This window comes from Schistocerca piceifrons, chromosome 2 (assembly GCF_021461385.2).
Source record: "Schistocerca piceifrons isolate TAMUIC-IGC-003096 chromosome 2, iqSchPice1.1, whole genome shotgun sequence".
In the NCBI taxonomy this organism is placed as follows: Eukaryota; Metazoa; Arthropoda; class Insecta; order Orthoptera; family Acrididae; genus Schistocerca; species Schistocerca piceifrons.
The window spans coordinates 174639217-174657637 of record NC_060139.1 but is presented as its reverse complement, the minus strand read 5'-3'; the positions used below and the strand labels follow the sequence as shown (position 1 = coordinate 174657637).

Here is an 18421-nt window from a genome sequence, read left to right as displayed (position 1 = left end):
CGAATCAAAGACAGCTCATTAATAGTCGCTGTTCCACCGAAAGAAACGAGCCTCGAAAAATATCCTACGAATGCCGGTGATCCGTAGGATACTTGCTGAGTGACAAAGGACTGTGAATAATACCTTGAGAGAAGTATATGTCCGGGCATTTCCCATAACGTGACAGTCCGCTTGTTCTTCTTCTTCTTCGCTTCAAATATTAGGCAACATAGGCTGCTGAAAAACCCATCTGTTGTATGCCCTGTCCACTTTTCTTCTGCTTCGACATTTTTGAATTTTTGTGTTTAGTGGTATCATCCTTCGTCCAATATTTCTCGATGATCTGTCTGTGATGTGCAACCCCTTTATTTAGGCACCTAAATACATTCACGTTCAATTCCCTCTTACTTCTTCCACCAATTCTTCTAACTGAAATTAACTGAGTCGCCAGTTTCACTATAAAAGGGTCACCCAGTGAGACAAGGATAATTTCTTAAAGAGAAAACAACATGTCCCATTGACAGTCTCCAAGACCCAGCATCCGCTCAGAAGATGGGTGAATTACAGGGATATCAACGCAGGAAGATTGACAACAATAAATAAAATTAGACGAACAACTTTTCGGCTCACTTACTTGTATATGTATCACACACAAAGATTATAGCACATATTGAAGAACAAACAGCAGCACAAAGTATCTGAAAACACTTAATGGAGAAAAGAGTGACTTTTAAAATGGACACGCGAAGATAAATTAATAGTGAAGGTGCTTCGTTAAACTTCGTTAATAACGTCTCCATACTTTTACACGCTTTGAAACATAAGGTTTAACTTAGACACTCCGAGTACCTCGTGCAAGTTATTTACTGTAACTGAAAACGACGTGTCCTCCAGTTTTCTACCGAACGGAATTCCTTCATCTCACCAGTAAATAAACTATAACGAGTTTCCTTCGGCACTTAACCTTCCACTGCGAATACTGCGTCCGCCCGCCTTCCGCTGCTGCAAGTACACCTGCCGACCTCTTCCTTCGTGCCGATTCTATCGCCTCTCGCCAAATAGTCCGCACTCACACTTGCAGCCACCAATACCTGCCGAACACTGACTGCCCGCACTCCCCCCCACCTTGCTCCTGCAATCAGACGCATCTCTCGACTTCTTACTCTATTAATTGGTTCTCTCGCCAGAATCCATAAGACCGAGCTACCATTGGTCATTCGGCGAATGTGTTGCCTCCAACTGTCGTGTTAGGTCTACCCAGATGAATTTCCGTAACAGCTATCTGAAAAACTTCAGGTATCATGTAACAAAAGGAAAGCAACACCTCAGAGCTATAAGCCCACACCCTTCTGGCGTTTACAAATGGTCTCAGAGTTCCCGGAGCCACAACGGTTCCAATACTACTCCAGGTGTTGCACAGGTTTCGTAGCCTGTGGACGGGTTTACTTTGCTGCGTCCAGCGATTCCCATGCTTTTTAGCTGAGCGCGAAGTTACGCCTTCTGGCTTCGCTAAGTAGCACACTTGTTTCACCAGCCTCTAGCCGGGGAGGTCGGTGAACGCCGAGTTGCAACTGCAATCCACAGCAGGTTACCCCATGAGCGTTTACCCCAAGAACGATAGACAATGAGGTAAGTATTTCGATAAAGGCACCCCTAAATGTACTATCACAAGTCTTATGTGCAAATTTTTCATTTTTCCTATCATTTTATCTTAGAAATCGAACCCGCACAATAGCGTACAAAACATTGTGATGCTTTTCGAAATGTTCAAATGTGTGTGAATTCCTAAGGGACCAAACTGCTGAGGTCATCGGTCCCAAGACTTACACACTACTTAAACTAACTTACGCTAAGAACTACACTCACGGCCACACAAGCGCTAACTCCATGGGGCCTGATGGGGCTCGAGCCCCCTCAAAAATTCGTTTGGGGGAGGGGGGGGGGAGCCTCCCAATAATTTAAGAAAATTATTAGTTATATTAGGCTTTGTAAAATCACAGAACTAAGTTGGAATTTTTTATTTTCCTTGCGACATTAGAAGGACAGGAGCAGAAGCGCGTGGAACAGTCCGCCTCGCGTCGCCTGGATGCTTCGAGACACTACGACGCCGTGGCTATATAAAGCCCACCCTGCTGTCACAGTCATTCAGTGTGGATAGTTTCGTTCAGTGCATGCTACAGACGTGTTTAGTGTTCCGACTTCAGTGTCTAGTGGACTATTTTATATGACTATATTTTATTCGTTTACTTTAGTCTCTTAGTGTATTGTGAATTAAGTTTGCAATGGATAAATTTTTTACCAAAAAGGCGCACTTGGAAGTTGACGATACTGCAAGTCAACCTCCAACAATTATTGTGTCAATTGCTTCGACGTCTTCCGGCGAGAACCGTTCACAGCCGAAATCTGGACAATCCGATAAGGGAAGATCATTTCACAAGTCTTGTTGATCAAATATACATGGCTAGAATATGAAGCATCTATCGAAAAAGTTTTTTGCAAAACCTGCAAAGAGGCAGATGCTAAAAATCTATTACAATTTTCTTCAAAAAAAGAAGACGTATTTACTTCCGTGGCGTTTCCTAACTGGAAAAGGTTTTGAAAAAATTCCGTCTTCATGAAAATACGTTTACGCATGAAGAAGGTGTTCTGAAACTAAATCCTATCACTAACCGAAGTGTGGCCTCCAAACTGAATGAACAGTTAGATAGTGATATGAAAAAGGGCCGTTTAGCTCTCGAGACAGTTTTACTACCATGCAATTTCTATGCCGACAAGGACCGCCAATTACAGGGCACGAAGATGCAAACTCAAATTTTTTTCAATTGTTTGAACACAGAAAGAATGACATACCTGAGTTTAAAGATTGGTTAGGGCGTTCAGGTTATAAGTGGACGTCCCACGATATTCAAAACGAGATCACCGATCTACTAGGAAAATCTGTGTTGAGAAAGTTATTGGCTTTAGTCAAGAAGACTGAACATTTTTCTATTATGGTTGACGAAACAAGTGATTCTTCGATTCACGAACAAGTGTCATTTTGTATTCGTACTGTCGATGATTCCTTAATCATCAACGAAGACTTTATTGGCTATATGCGACTCCCAACACTGATCAAAAACTCTGTTTAGTATTTTAAAAGAGGTTTTTGCACGTCTTGATTTGTCAATGGATAACTGCTCACAGTTTAAACTTCGCAGTTGTAGACAGTCTCCGCCATCTTACATCTATGAAGAATATTATGGCTTTAGCCAAGGACTTAATAAACACCGTAAGGGAATCCAACAAGAGGATGGGACTTTTCAGAAGCATTCGACGTGAGAGCGCCAACAACCAACTTGGTCTACGACCCCTTTGTCCGACTTGATGGACTATGTGAGCGTCTAGTATCTTGAGAATACTGAAAAACTTTGAAGAATTTCTAGAGTTTTTTGAAACATTTTCTGCATAGGACAAAACAGAGGCAAGTTACAAATGTACAGGCTACCTTGAGTCAATGTTACAATTCAAGACTTATTTCTTTTTACATCTTTATTGCCATGCAATGGACCCAGTAGAAGATGTCAATGAAAAAATTTAATGCCCTCATCTAAGTGTTGCTGATCTGGAAAAAAATATATGCGGGCTTGATTTGTATATTGAATGGAAGGCGTGATAGTTTTGAACACTTTCGAGTATTATGTTTAAAAGAAAAACCTTCACAAGTTGATGATCCTTCGCTTCCTCGGAATCGAAGTATACCAAAGAAGTATGAAAACAACGAAGCCAGCTCACCGCACACCTTCCAAACCCCAAAGGAATACTACAAAGCTTTTTACATTGAAGTTTGTGAAACGCTGCAATCTTGCATTACAGAGCGGTTTGCTTCAACTGGACCCACACAGGTCATTGCAGTTGAACAAGAGTGCTTGCTTTTAATAAACAGAGGTGAAACAAATTTGGAAAAATCAGCTGAGTTTTTCAGAAATGACCTAGAAACTGAGAGACTGCGCTTGCACTTGAACAAGTTAGCCGATATCTATAATAAAAAACAACTGGTCTTAAGAAACATGCGTGATGTAAGAAAGTACATTACACAAGAGCCTGCAGTTGGAGAAATGTTATGTGAAGTAGTGAAGTGCATTAAGCTTCTCCAAGTAGTTCCAATCACGACAGCAACGGCAGAACGGTCATTTAGCGCCATTAGACGTCTGAAGTCATATTTCTAATCAACAATGGGACAGAAGCGATTGAACAACTTGGCCGTTCTTCATGCCCACCGAGATGTTTTGGATGAATTGGATATCCGACCAGTCATCAACGACTTCATATTCAGTAATCCAGTCAGACGGTTGACATTTGCACCTTTCTAAAGACACTCTAGTCCTAATAATGGCATTTAGAGCAATATTAAAAATTTTTGTAAAATGGAGAATTAAATACATACATAAGGTTAAATTTTCAGTTTCGAAATATTAGTACTAGTTCTGCACTGTATTACTATATTACTACAGTACTGTATTAGTTACTTTCAAATACTTATATACACTCCTGGAAATTGAAATAAGAACACCGTGAATTCATTGTCCCAGGAAGGGGAAACTTTATTGACACATTCCTGGGGTCAGATACATCACATGATCACACTGACAGAACCACAGGCACATAGACACAGGCAACAGAGCATGCACAATGTCGGCACTAGTACAGTGTATATCCACCTTTCGCAGCAATGCAGGCTGCTATTTTCCCATGGAGACGATCGTAGAGATGCTGGATGTAGTCCTGTGGAACGCCTTGCCATGCCATTTCCACCTGGCGCCTCAGTTGGACCAGCGTTCGTGCTGGACGTGCAGACCGCGTGAGACGACGCTTCATCCAGTCCCAAAACATGCTCAATGGGGGACAGATCCGGAGATCTTGCTGGCCAGGGTAGTTGACTTACACCTTCTAGAGCACGTTGGGTGGCACGGGATACATGCGGACGTGCATTGTCCTGTTGGAACAGCAAGTTCCCTTGCCGGTCTAGGAATGGTAGAACGATGGGTTTGATGACGGTTTGGATGTACCGTGCACTATTCAGTGTCCCCTCGACGATCACCAGTGGTGTACGGCCAGTGTAGGAGATCGCTCCCCACACCATGATGCCGGGTGTTGGCCCTGTGTGCCTCGGTCGTATGCAGTCCTGATTGTGGCGCTCACCTGCATGGCGCCAAACACGCATACGACCATCATTGGCACCAAGGCAGAAGCGACTCTCATCGCTGAAGACGACACGTCTCCATTCGTCCCTTCATTCACGCCTGTCGCGACACCACTGGAGGCAGGCTGCACGATGTTGGGGCGTGAGCGGAAGACGGCCTAACGGTGTGCGGGACCGTAGCCCAGCTTCATGGAGACGGTTGCGAATGGTCCTCGTCGATACCCCAGGAGCAACAGTGTCCCTAATTTGCTGGGAAGTGGCGGTGCGGTCCCCTACGGCACTGCGTAGGATCCTACGGTCTTGGCGTGCATCCGTGCGTCGCTGCGGTCCGGTCCCAGGTCGACGGGCACGTGCACCTTCCGCCGACCACTGGCGACAACATCGATGTACTGTGGAGACCTACGCCCCACGTGTTGAGCAATTCGGCGGTACGTCCACCCGGCCTCCCGCATGCTCACTATACGCCCTCGCTCAAAGTCCGTCAACTGCACATACGGTTCACGTCCACGCTGTCGCGGCATGCTACCAGTGTTAAAGACTGCGATGGAGCTCCGTATGCCACGGCAAACTGGCTGACACTGACGGCGGCGGTGCACAAATGCTGCGCAGCTAGCGCCATTCGACGGCCAACACCGCGGTTCCTGGTGTGTCCGCTGTGCCGTGCGTGTGACCATTGCTTGTACAGCCCTCTCGCAGTGTCCGGAGCAAGTATGGTGGGTCTGACACACCGGTGTCAATGTGTTCTTTTTTCCATTTCCAGGAGTGTATTTTCAGGGTGTAAGACCCAATTAAAACCCACTATTTACATACTTTTTGACTGAAAGTATTAGTCACACTGTATTAACTTTATTAACTGTATTTAAGCATTAACTTTAAGATATTGTTTTTATTTAGTGAACCCTGAGCCTTATTCAAAGTAAGCTTAAATTAGCTATTTCACTTATTAATCAAAGTGCTATTACTGTGCGACAGCAATATTTTACGTTTTATTCTTTTAATGATAGTTTAGGATTTATTTAACTATAATTTCAGTCTTTTCAGAGCTGTATATTCACTTCTCTGTAATAGTTATAAGCATGATTATTACTGTAAATTAAATTAGCTTTTTACGAAAATATAGTGCGTGTTTGTGTTTTGTTTCTTTTATCAATGCAAAAAAATGTGTCAAGCTTGTCGAGTTTCCCAGAGTGTCGAGTTACGAGAGTCCAGTTTTCGGGGTTCTAATGTTGATCATATGACTCTAAAATGCTTAAAAAACTTTGAAATTCACTATTTTTCATCTAAAATTTAGAAAATTTCCCGGGGTAAGACCCCCAGTATGCCCCCCCCCCAATATTTTTTATAAGAGGGCGCCGCTGCACACCCATGCCCGGAGGACTCGAACCTCCTGCGGGAGAAGCCGCGCAATCCGTGACATGGCGCCTGAAACCGCGTGGCCACACCTCACAACTATGATGCTTTTAAGCACTATTTCGTGGATTAATTTAGAGCGCCTTTACTAACTGAAACAACTCATCCGCGTGTATCTGTTGTGAACCTCCATAAAAGACTAAATCTGCTTGCTGAAAAGCTACTCGAAAAAAGGTTTCTGCTTTTGGAAGAAGTGTTCTATGTGAGCTATTCCAAAATATCTTGAGCAGTTAGCTAACACATCAGATTGCCTTCTACTTCTCGCCTTCTCTTCTGAGGTCAAATAAGATTCTATAGGGAGGAGAGTTCAAGGTCGACGATATTTTGACGTCAGATGGAAGAAAATATAGGATAGTCATCTGCAGTCAAGGTCGTTTTTTTTTTTTTAATTTTGCCTCACAATGACCAGTTTCGACAGAATCGTCCTGCATCGTCGGATCTTCGGAAAATTCTTATTAACGTGCATACATGCCACCACAACAACGAGAACGGTTTCATGGCATGTATGCATGTTAACAAGAATTTTCCGAAGATCCGTTGACGACAGCCAGGTTCTGATGAAACCAGTCATTGTGAAACAAAATAAAATAACTAGCGATCCTGACCGCAGAGGGTTGTCCTATTCACCAATGACAGATCGTTACTTACGAATATGTGCAACCAATGTGGAAGAAAAGAACTGCATGGCAAAGTTAAGACACATCGTGCACGTAGGTGACAGAAATATCATAAGAAATCTCGATAAGTTGATCAGGAATAACTTAAAAAATAAAAACAGATGCTCTACACATCATAATTCATTTCCCTACATGAAGACTTCTGTAATAATGGGTACCTTCGCACTATAGTATTTTGACAGAAATATTAGCTAGTAAATATATTCATGCGGAAATATTATCATAAAATTCTCCTCGTATAGCTGCATGGAGTGCAATATACAAATATAGCAAGAGCTGGCATTGCCTACAGGAGGAGCAACTATTGAAACTAAGTTTTGAAAATAGCCACAATACGCATTTATTATTTTCTACTTGCCGGTTTCGCTCTTCAAAGGAACAAGAGCATCATCAGAATAAGCAGTTTAAAGTTGCCTAACAGCACTAATTATAATTCATCTTTGGTGCTGTCAACCTAAGTTTAAGAGTATTATAGTACAGGGAGTTTAATATTTAGTGCCACCAACCAACTTTAAACTGTATTTTCTGATGATGCTCTTGTTCATTTGAAGAGCAAAACTGGTAAATAAAAAAATACTAAGTGCGACTTGTAGCTGTTTTCAAAAACGAAGTATAAATATGTTAAGCCAAAATCAAATTCTTCAAATTTTTAGATCAGCGACCATGCAACCCAGTCAGATATTTCCTACATCGTTACATTCACTCTCTCTTTTAGGATAGGAATTTTTCAGAAACATTTTTTCATTAGCACGATAAAATGCAGACTCCTGAAATGTAATTGCATGTGTACACAATTGCTGCAGTTTTAGCTTCTTTAATTGTGTTACTTGTCTTAGTTCATGAATTTACTAGGATAAAAAATTGTAATAACTGGACTCATTTTCTCTCCGATGCTTCCAAAGGAAAGCTTTTCCCCGTAAGTTTATACTCCCTTAGGTTGACATTTCCGTTTATCAATCTCAGCCAACGATGGTACATCGTTGGTATTAATTAAACAACCCGTAAGCCTAAGATCTCTGAGTTAAACACATGAATGTTTCGTTGGATTTTATATTAGTGCATTATGATAAGTATTTGGCAACCAGTCGATACCTAAATGTGGGTGATAAGGGATTAAACAGTAAGGTAACCTGGCTGCAATTGCTATTCCTGTGTAACTCAACATTGCAAGGATATATTCCGAGATTCGAGGTACGTTTGCTTTCAGACTTGCTACAATATCTCACGTGCACATAGTGCGATTGTTTCATATTACTTATATATTTTCCTAATAGCTTGTGCGTAAGCTAATGTTAATTATTGCCGGAACTTATGAGACAGGCTCTGAAATAATGTGTAGGCAACAAAAATGTTCAATGTATGCCGCTAGTACTGTGTATTTAACGACTCGCCATAAGTGAGCACACCTTAAATTCACAGTCATCTTTTATTGTAACACAAGATAGCTGTGTTAATTGTTTAACAACAGCTTGCGAACAGGCGGTAATGAAAAATCTCATGCTTTTACGAAGGTCTAAAATACTAAGTTAGATGAGTGCAACTACTCTATACGTACTGTTCTGCGACTTATTTATTAAAAAGTATAGAACTGCTTTTGTGTAAATAAGTTAGAAATGGGAAGTACTCAATGATTTTCCATTAATACAGTGTCTACTAGCGTAAATTGAATCATCGAATATATGTGTTCACTGGAGTGCTATAACGTTAATGTGGCGGGATAGTTACACCAAAAATTATGAAAAAGAGGGTCGGATATTTGTTCAGAAACAGTCATTGTGTTTGCAGCGTTAAATGTGTCCTGCTAACATAAATTCCTGCTGCAAGCATTTCGTTTTGCATATTCATCGTTTCCTCAAACACCATACCAATTCTGAGACTATTGCTTAACAATGAGAAGGTCTGATCATTCCATGAACGCTAACACATAATTATGAGCGAAACTGCAAGTCATCCGCGCCGATAGCAGTTCATATACAAGTTGATTGACTACTATAGGTTCAGAACGAAAATGGCGAGTCGAGGACAGTGATAGGAGCAAGTAATCCCAATAAACATACGCCGACTTCCCGGTTGCGTCTTCCTTCATTTCTTGCATCACAACCCAATCAATTGTTCGGATGATGTGCCTTATGATGAAAGGTACATACATGACTGCACACCGGAACACTTTCTGTTTGGGTATACGTACCACGAATCTTCGACAAGTGCATGGTCGTGGCTCGCCAATACCATGGCCTCCCAGAAAGTTTCGGTGTATTATAGTCCTGTTGATAGCGTCCATGAACACTAGGAACGCATTGTGAGTGATTGTCAACGTACTCGGAACATGCCTGGGAGTTTTGAACATCTGCTGCCGAAACACGACACTAGAAATTGCGTGGATTGTCTTGGGGAGAACTGTTTCAAACTTGGCTCAAAGAGCAACGATTGTGGGTTCCCATTATAGTTGTACCAAATGTCGTAAAAGAACAAATAGCCTATAAGGAAAACACATGGTTTCGTAATTCTAAACTGACAATGCAGTAGGAGACGTACTGAAGCCCGCCTTCAGATTAACGATGGTCATGTGGAACGCTTGCCGTAATATGTTTTCCCTCAATTGCATATTTGCAGTTTGGATCCTCGGGGACTCTGTTATAAATAGTTAATGTACTCAGTTGTAATACATCGTATCGGGGAAACATTTGTTTTCAGACCAATGTTTATTAGATTATTTGCGTGTCTGGTAATTTGTTAAGAACGCTTGCAAGCGATATGTATCGGACGCGCGAATGTCACGAAGCAAGATATGTGTTTTGTTTGCAGCAATGACACACAATCTGCGGCAAAGAATCTCGCTTCGAGCGACAGCAGTTGACACATAAGAAGTGGTAAAGAATGTTTATTTTCAGTGGTCTCGTACAAGACACTAGAAATTTCGTGTATTTTTTTGGGAAGAACTGTGTCAAACATGACTCAAAGAGTAGCGATTGTGGGTTTTCATTACAGTTGTATTGTAGCAAGTGTAGGAAAGGAACTAATATAAGGAAAAACACATGGTTTGATAATTCTAAACTGACAATGCAGCAGATCATCATATTGGTTTCCTTCTGGATTAAAGATTACTTACTGGAAAGCATAGCATCGGAAAATGGACTGTTTTTGCTGTTGCCAAAGCTATAAGAGAATCGCTGTAAACAAAACCGACATCTTTCTCCGCGACATTCGCATGTTCGATATATATCGCTTTTAAGTGTTCTTGGAAATTACTGCTTGTTTTAGCGTCCTTTACTCGCCCCCTTTCGTTTGTAACTGTAATAGTCAAACGCTCTATGTAAAGAAAAGTTCTTTTTGAGACTGATGCAACGTACCTCCAAATGTAATGTTCGATACGATTTCATAAATTCGAATGGCATAGCTTTGCTCATGATTAGAAAGTCTTCAAATCACCTTCAAAATATTTGGTACTACCCTTTCGCAGTAATACTATTTCGTGAGAGGAATAGGAAGAAGGCTAGTAAGATGCCCCAAATTTGTTTTTAATTTTTATTTAAGTAGAACAATACCCGAAACACAGCTTTGCCGCCAGTGTCGGAAACGTAGGTAGGCGTTTCGCAATAATATCACTTCCTTATTCTGAAACTTTTTTCAATGTACAGATATGAATTGGCGAAGTACAATGATAACTCTTCCTCAAAAATAAACGCTCCCAATGTGTTTCTCTCAGTCACATTCACATGGTAAAGCACCTGCTTCTCTCTCTCTTGTCGTTTCTCAGTCAGTCACGCCACTTTACTTTCGCCTCTCTCTATTACTTGAGTTCTATCATGTTCCTCGTTCTCTACCTCTTATATCCCTTCTCTCACGTCAACTACAGCCGGTGCCATCATTTTAGATCTGACTGTAATCTACATCTTTGCTGATCTACTTTTCATTAATATTAACAATAAACAGTATTTGATAGCTACTACTTTTTCCGCTATTTATGTTATAATATTACTTCTGTATGTTCATCCCATTTTAGTTTTAAGCCTTTTTACAAGATACTTGTCGTCATCAACACAACGTGATATGCCAGGTTAGATGTAAGAGTGGCCTGGTGGCCCTAGTCTTGCCACGAAAAATAAATCAATAAATAAAAAAGAGTAAACGTAACAAAGAGGTATTGTGATGTTAAAAACAATATGAGGAACCTAGTATCGAAGTGGGACACACGCCACTTTGATCGAAAATTAGTTACAAGTTGATTCTAGTACAATTTTTCATGACCTATTTGATTCTGAACGTAGGTTGTGTCAAAAACGACTAGCCAGAATTTGTTTTAGCGTCTGAAATGTGAAGTTTGTATCATAATCAGGCACTTGTTATATTACTTTTTTCAACTGCGGACATAAAATTTACAGCTAATCAGGAAGCTTCAATATCATAATATTCAATATGGCGACGAATGTGTTGATGATACAGCTGTTGAACCCACGTCCTACGCTATTTTCTTTAATTTTGCTCATTTTTATTATCAAAAGGAAGTTTACATGGAACATATCATAAACGAAACTCCATGTGGCAAAGGTAGAAAACGTGAGAGGGCCAAACTCAAACTTCCATTTTTTCGGAACTGAGCATGAACCAAACCATGTTACAAAAGCTGACATGCTGATGATTAAAAAAAAATTTGCTGTACAATGCTGCAGTTTTATAGTGTTGAAGGAATTATTTGTGTTAGTTGTAATCACACTGTCAACAGTTAAAATATCTAACTTCATACTTAATTAAAAATGTATAATCTAGAAAAATTCCCCCCTTTCAGTTTCCTCCTCCCCATCCATCTCCTCACCGCATCAGCTCCTCCCCCTCTCTCTATCTCCCCCCACTCTCTCTGTCCATCTTATGCTCTTCTCTTTCTCTGTTCATTTCCTTTTCCCCCCTGACTGTGCATCACCTCCTCGCCACATGTCCTCTGTCCACCTCTTCACCTCTGTCTCTCTGTCCAGTTTCCCCACTTTGCCTCTCCATCCTTCTCCTCCTCTCTCTGTCCATATCCTCCTCATCCCATTTTGTTCATTTCCTCCTCCCCCACTAGCTGTGTCCATCTTTTTCTTCACTCTACTATCTCCACGCTACTACCTCCCACCTCAATTGAAGGTTGCTGGTTCTTAAACCCACAGTATTTCTTTGGAGATAGTAAGTAGTATGTGTGCCAAGTTCTGCTGAAATCGATTCAGTGGCTTAGGTAGAGCTTTTTATTCGTGGCTTTGACCGTTTACGCACATGTCACATATTTCATTCATATTTGCACACATAGTTCACCTGTACGTCCGGCGAATTTTGGCTTGAAGTTCTGTTCTGACGCAGCTCAATATTTATGACATCACATCTCATGGACTATGTGACGTACAATGATATACTTTTGTAGGTACAATCAGCAGCATATGTGGCTACTACCTGCGAAATTTGTTGCGAATAGAGTTAGTACCAAAGAAATAACAAATTAAAACGTCATGCATGATGCGGCAGATTTCACGCGTCTCAGTTGTTTACGATCTCAAATAAACTGAACTACACGTCGTACAATGATATAATTTTGCAGGTACATGGTATATATGAAACCTGTCAGCAAAATGTGTCGCGAATACAGTTATTACTAAAGAAGTAATCATTAAAACGTAATGCCTGACGCTGCAGCTTTACTGCTTGAACAGAGAGAATGCAATATGCGATAAACTTTTTTCTTTCATCATTTTGTGAGGGTTGCAAGCGAGAAAAAGTTTCGTAAAAGTTTGCATCATGTGCTAAGTGTTCTCTTTCTCAAATACAGGACGAATAAAATCTGGGTAGTAGCGTGTCATGGGCTTCCCTTCTTTTTCACCTCCACCCCTATGATAGGCAGTTGGTTCTTATCCCCACAGAAATTGTCTGCAGACAGTAGAGAATATGTGTACCAAGTTTGGTTCAAATCGTACCAGTGGTTTTAGGAGGAGATGTGAAACATACGTACATAGATACACCATCAATACCTTCGTCATCGGCCAATTCAGTCACTTAGTGACTCTCTGAGTCAGAGTGCAACATAGGATCCCAAATGGCTCTGAGCACTATGGGACTTAACATCTGTGGTCATCAGTCCCCTAGAACTTAGAGCAACTTAAACCTAATTAACCTAAGGACATCACACACATCTATGCCCGAGGCAGGATTCGAACCTGCGACCGTAGCGGTCACGCGGTTCCAGACTGAAGCACCTAGAACCGCACGGCCACACCGGCCGGCAACAAAGGATCCCAGATGTTTCTTCCATTTCTGACGATCTTGAGATTCCCATTGCCAATTCAAGTCGCCTGTTTCAAGTCTCTTTCCCATCTGTCCGGTGGTCCTCCTCTTGATCTTTTTTGGTAAATTGAGTTACAATCTAGTACTTGTTTGGCTACCTGCAATCTTTTATTCGAACGTCATGAAGAGACCACTGCCATTTTAAGGTACTCACTCTTTCTATTATATCACTGATCTTTGTTGTATGTCTTATATCAACTGCTATCTTTCTGTTTTCTCTTTTGTAGCCCAACATTGGTCTTTCCACTTGCCTTTGGGTTATTATCAGTTTCCATACAACAAATTCATTTAATGGCCATATCTCACACCCATAAGTTATTACTGGCAATATATATTGGTCAAAAACTACTATCTTCAGTTCAGTTGACATCTTAAACTTCAAAACTGAAGAGTATCTTCCACAGATACATACATAGGTTTTTATAATATGTATGGATTACAGAAACGTGTTTATGGAAATATTGTAAGTTTATGTACAAGCTCGCAGATGGTTAGGAGAGTGGGAAAACGCAGAATTTAAAGGCTAATGTAGTCTGTTGTACAGAACCCATCGTGTACAAGTGTACAAGCTTGGGGTCAAATGGTTCAAATGGCTCTGAGCACTATGGGACTTAACATCTATGGTCATCAGTCCCATAGAACTTAGAACTACTTAAACCTAACTAACCTAAGGACAGCACACAACACCCAGTCATCACGTACAAGATTGGGCATTTTGCTTGCTTACCAGCTTCTCTCTCTCTCTCTCTCTCTCTCTCTCTCTCTCTCTCTCTCTCGCGCGCGCGCGCGCGCGCTCGTGTGTCACTGTCTCAGTCTTATAGAGGTCTTTCGCAATAATTATTATCTTACCTTCTGGAATCTATGGCTCTGAGCACTATGGGACTCAACTGCTGAGGTCATCAGTCCCCTAGAACTTAGAACTACTTAAACCTAACTAACCTAAGGACATCACACACATCCATGCCCGAGACAGGTTCCAAAATGCGATCGTAGGGGTCGCGCGGTTCCAGACTGTAGCGCCTAGAACCGCTCGGCCTCTCCGGCCGGCCTCTGGAATGTATCGGAGATTCCAGAATAGGCAGTTCAGTTATACAGTAAGCTTTTGAAAATGGACTGAAAACAGTCTCACCGGCAATAAAACATTTATTTGCAATTGTTACCGGTTTCGGCCAGACTGTGACCATCTTCAGACCATTATACCATTATCATAGGCGGTGGCGGTGAACGAAACATGTGTCGTGACCCTACGGACGTCAAATGCAGTTTTTGATTGATATGCTGAAGCGCTGTTGTGACGAGAGAACTTCTGTTGGGACTATGGATGTCGGTCAACATGCAAGTTCTTAGACAGAAAACTCATGCTCCAATAATGCAAAGATTTGGCCTGAAGGTCATTATGGTCTGCATATGTCCCTGCGACATATTTAAAGGATGCTTCTCAGTGTTTCGTTGAAATGTTCTAGCGAAACTGGGAAGTCCCAAAACCGGATAGCTAGAAGGAGACCGGATCAATTAGTCTTAGCATCTTGTGCCGGTGAGACTTACCACAGGTATTATCCCTCGGACTAATTCCCACAGACTCATTGTAAGAGTTGGGACCATTCGTCTCAGCACATCCTTACCATAAAGAGAACACCCATGTACCATCTAGGTCCTATAACATACCATTGCTTGCAAATATTATTTTCTCATAATGAGGTGTAAAATTTTTGGGCTTTTCCTTACAGCAGGAGACATTGTGTCCCACCTACTGCATTGTGAAGAATGTGGCACTCACAAAGAATGATTGTTTCTCGCCGTAATGCTCTTTCACAAAATCATGCAGATTGAAGGTGTAAACATGTCCAAGAATCTGTTTAGCTGGTGATAATGGCATCCAAATTCCTTTCATACTAGTGTTTATACTGCAGTGCCATTCTCTGCCAGGATCGCTGAGAAAGTCTAACTGTTTGGGAAGTGCCCTTGAAATTACTGTGACATCCTCTTTAACATTTGCATATGGCAGAGCAATATACACTATATGATCAAAAGTATCAGGACATTCCTATGTAATGCAGATTTGAACACTAGATGTCACGAGAGGCGTAACTGTCAGAATAAAAGAAGACAAGGAGTATTGTGTTGCCAGTAGAGAAACTGTAGCAGTAGAATGAATCGATTATGTCAACTCATGACTTCAAATATGGAAACAAATCCGTCAAGCATATTTCAACCCATGAAAAGCTGCGTGTGTCGCCTGTTGGCGATGCCACTGTGAAGTGAAAACGAGAAACCAAGACTAGGCAGACTTAATGTACTGAAGGAAAGAAGCCGTTTAGTATTGTGGAGGGTGGTTGTAAAAATTGCATGAAATCAGTGTCCAGCTGGCGCGATGACTGTGCGTAAGGAGTTAAAAATAATGGGGTACAATGGGCGAACAGCTTCTCATAAGCCATACATTTCTTTAGTCAACGGTAATCAGCTCTTGAGATGGTGTAAAGAATGGCATCTCTGGACAGTGGATGACTGGAAATGAGTGAATTGGAGTGAAGAATCACGCTATACCCTGTGATAATCCATGGACTGGGGGAACTTTATCTGCCATCACATTACCAACAGTGAAGTAAGGAAGACGTGATTTTATGGCATGGGTGTGTTTTTCATGGTTAGGATGTGATCCGGTACAGGAACAGTTCAGAGATGATGACTGATTGTGCATCCTGGCATAAGGCATCAGTGTTTGGCAATGACTGGTAAACAATAACACTCTTGAAATGGGCTGATCTGCAAAGAATCCCAACCTAAGCCCAATGGAGCAGCCTTGAGCGACTTCATCCCAGGTCTCAGCATCGAACATGTGAGGTAACAGAGGAGTTTTGGCGCCCTGAAAATTTTCTAAGTTCAGAGTTGGGGGCCACTGCCCCGGGCCGCTCGGCAAGTCGCAGCTCTTTAGCAACCGCGTGATGCCGCACAACGGCCAGACAGCAGGGCTGCGAATTCCATGGTGACGCTGTGTTGATGAAGGACGTATGCCGGGAGTGCCAGAGATGGTGGACTTTGTGAAACCTTAATGGCAGACATTTCACAGTTTGTATAGAAATTAATAGTAGCCAGAGGAATCATGATACCTTAAAAAGAAAAATGTACATTATCATTATTTGCACAACGATTCTGATGGTGTAATCAGATTTTCAATATCTTTATTAGATAAAGTATAGTATCTGACTGTAAATTGTACGCGTAAAGACCAGTAACGAATATCCGAAATCTAAACGGTTCATCCGATTTTGTTGATTGACATGTCTTTAGAAAGCTATTAGTGTAAACCTAAATTGGTATGAGTTACAGGCATGTAACTTGAATAGTACATGAGTTATTGGAGGTCAAAGTGGCCGATTATTATTAACCGCGTGAGGCCATAAGTACTCCACAGTTACACGAAAAACGGTAGTAGCATGCTTATAAACATATTTATTCGTCTCTATCTTTGTTTATATCCGATATATACTATTCATGAAGAAATTGGTTAAATATTTACTGTGTTTTAGAAAGCACGGAGCCATTAGGCTACAGGCCTACCTTTTGTTTCTATTCCTTTGCTATATGTTTATTTGATATTTTAATGTATTTAATAATGTGTGTTAGAGCGTTTTTATGGTCCAGCCGAAGGAATATTTATTTAATTTCAAGTTATTTAAATGTAAATCCAGTATTTCATTATGTGTTTTCATATGTTTGTGAGTGTGCGTTGGCTTGGAGACATGGCGGGAGCGCTCTAGCCAATCAAAGTGCTCGTTAATGGAGAGACGGTATGGACAGGGGAGTACTGAATGAGGGACAGTCGCACAGGACACGAGAGGGTGCTGGAAGAGGAGGCGCGACGGGCAGTCGTGGGAAAGAATTGGAGGATGGAGCAGTTTGCGCGTGGTCGCGAGAGATAGAAATATTTCGTAGTGCCGATCTGTGCACTTGTGAAATTTCCATGGCTTCTGCAGTGAAGACGTAGTATGCGTTTAGAAGTGAATATCACGCTAGTTATGTTGTTGCCCATAACTAATTACGTGAAGTGGGAATCTATTGTTTCCTTGTTATTCAACTTATATTTTATTTAGTTGCTGGACCATCGACACCAATAAGTGTTTTGCAGAAATATACGGCATTCTCAAAAGTACTTCTGCTCTTGTACTCATCTTTTAAAGTCGTTAAATTTGTACTTGCAGATTTTATTTAATTGCAATCTTTCATTTATAAATGTCTATTCATTCAAAATTCGCAATTGCCGAGTGATAGGAACCTTCGACGATTCGATTCATATGTATATTCATATTGTATACTCTAGACTCAGCAGAATTTGGCTTGTAGTGCGGCAACTATGTATCCCAGCCCCTAGGCAACGAAACCAGCCAAAACTTTTAATATTTCAACCCTGCGTCTGAGCATATGTAGTTGAGAGCCACTCGTCACATTTATTTTTTTGGAAGCCCGCAAACATCACTTCTCTATTTACGACTCTTGAGGAAGAAAGGGCTGCCATTCCTCCACAGACATTCGGAAACCTCACTCAAAGCGTCCCTAGCAATTCAAAAACTATGAAACAACTACTAGGAGAGGACTGAGCCCCAGGTGTAATCACGTACAGATATCTGTACCTCGAGAATGACATTGCAGAAGTTTCCTACAATCATATTATGTGAGAAAACGTCTCTTACTTTAAAGCAGTTCATCACGGTTTACTTAAGTTTTCTCCTTGAAACATTCAACAAATACCGGTACTTCAAACAACAGTGGAGGGAAAGAGATGCGCCTTAGTCACAATCGTGCTTTTTATTCAAGCTCGGACAGCCCATGTCATGGGATTTGCGATCATTGTTTGCAAATAGTAATCCTCACT

At 41.3% G+C, this 18421-nt stretch overlaps 1 protein-coding gene across 1 annotated transcript in view; it reads right to left on the bottom strand.

Moving 5' to 3' along the window:
* Positions 1-18421, bottom strand: part of LOC124776844 (protein Mpv17-like) — a 323979-nt gene that overhangs the window by 303770 nt on the left and 1788 nt on the right. The gene's annotated exons all lie outside the window — the stretch shown is intronic.